The sequence below is a fragment of the Elephantulus edwardii genome, unplaced genomic scaffold (assembly GCF_000299155.1).
Source record: "Elephantulus edwardii isolate Elephantulus edwardi_28Jun2011 unplaced genomic scaffold, EleEdw1.0 scaffold00071, whole genome shotgun sequence".
In the NCBI taxonomy this organism is placed as follows: Eukaryota; Metazoa; Chordata; class Mammalia; order Macroscelidea; family Macroscelididae; genus Elephantulus; species Elephantulus edwardii.
Window position 1 is genome coordinate 9083370 of NW_006399821.1, and position 2220 is coordinate 9085589.

Sequence of the window (2220 nt, forward strand, 5' to 3'; positions counted from 1 at the left end):
CATAGAGTCACTATAGCAAAACGGATTTGTTCCCAAGGAACCAGGAAGTAGTATATGATCAGGAACTAATGATGATGAAGGAAGAAGATCAAATTGCACTGAAGGCATTGGCAAAAAAAATAAGCCTCCCAGAATTGATGGGAGACCAACTGATGATGTGTTTCCACAAACGGATATAGCTCTGGATGTGCTCACCAGTCTATTACATGAGATTTGGGCAACCTGGCTGGCTGACTGGAAAAGATCCGTATTTGTTCCCATTCCCAAGAAAGTTGACCCAACAGAATGTGGAAACAACAGAATGTGGAAATTATTGAATAATAGTATAAATGCTTACTTTCTTCACTAATTAAGCTAATCTATTGCTTGATTCTATTAAGTTTTCGGTGGATATTATTGCTTTAAACTTTGAAGCTTGTCTGAAGGGGATAGTCTTGGAAGGTTTATCCACCCTCTGTCTCTGTAGCTTCAGAAAGTCTAGAGTTCATGACATTTGAAATTCTGTGCTGCATCCCTTTCCATACCTTGAACAGGACTCTTTAATCTAATTTTCTATCAAAATATTCAGAAATAACTACTATGCAGCACACAGTTCTGATTTCAAGACAGAGGAAGTAGTTGTACATGGAGGGGATTTGCAACACATTTCATATTCTGCTTTTCTTCTTCACTTTCCTCTTCTGTTTTTTCCAGGTGAATAGAAACCAAATAATGTTTCTTAAAAGGCAACTTTCAAGCTTTTAAGACCACAGCCACTAAGAAACTAAGAGTAAGAACGTTAGAATTAGAACCAATGATATGAGGGAGGCAAAAGTTACATAAAAACCAGGAAGTAAATACTGACATCCATAGAGATAGTACTTTCGGTGCAATGAGTGAGTCAGAAAATGTGGACACTTTGGGCCTGAATGAAATTAAAGAACAAGGACCAGAAGGAGACCTACCTACTAAACTTTGAACTCTCTGTCTCATTATCTCATTGGCTCAGGCTCAATCCCAAGGTCAGCCCAGAGAATAAGCTATTAATAGAAGATTTGCCTTACAAACAAGAGGCCTTTTTTCCTTATCTTCCTTCAAGGAGGATGGTCTGTCCCTGTGGTGATGTAACTTTCTAATAAATCTATCATTAGTATTTACCCTTATTTCTGCCTCCTCCTTTCTTTTTTTCTTGTCCCTGCATTGTAATGAAATACTTCTGCCTATATTTTATGCTCCAGACACTGAAGTTGGCTCTCCCAACAAACACTATGATTGCTGTACTCTCATTACCTTGGTACTTAAATACAATTCTCTCCTCTATCTCTTCAACTGGGTAAAATTCTTGTACCTGTGAGAAGGGCGAACTAGGCATTGATTGCACAATAACAAGAACAGAAACACTAAACACATTATTAGGCTAATTAACTGGTATGCTTCCTGAAACCATGACCCTAAAACTCCAAACCAAGAAACAGTCTTTCAGGTATTTTTGTTGTACATAAGCAGCCTCAGAAGCTATTCTTTTTTTTGGTCATTGTTGTAAATATATCTGTCACACAGATTTTGCCAGCTTAGTTTTTACAGATGTACAGCTTGTGCACAATAATTATAATAAGCTACAGCACATCAGCAGAGAACTGCCAGAAGTCCAGCCTGGGTTTAGAAGGGGTCGTGGTACTAGGAATAGTGTAGCTAATGTTAAATGGATATAGGCTGAAAGCAGAGAATACCACAGGAATGTCTATCTGTGCTTCATTGATTATGCAAAGGCATTGGCACAGGACAGAGCAGAGTTTGGAGCTGTTGTACAAAAGGTTGCTATGAGTCGCAAGTGACTCAACGGCACATAACAACAACAACAACAACATGCTACCCTACCCACTGGTCACAGGATAAGAAACTATCAGCAACTGACATATTTGGAATCACAGAAGCCAAGGAAGCTTCAGATATAAGCTATCAGATAAAGGGCTGGACAATGGGAGATAGTTGTTAAAGGGAGTGGGTAGAAGTGGATGGGTATCCTGGTGGATGGCGGAGCAGGGAAATAAGTGGGTAAAGACATGTGTGCCAAAGACAGGGACAACACTGATACTAATGGTTAACTCCACAATAAAGGATATATCTTTCACTATTTCTATAAAAATTCATTGTAGTATTTTGCTTTGTCATTCCGAGCAGCCTTTTGGAATCTTCTGTTCAGCTCTTTAGTATCTTGAATTCTTCCTTGTGCTTTGGCTT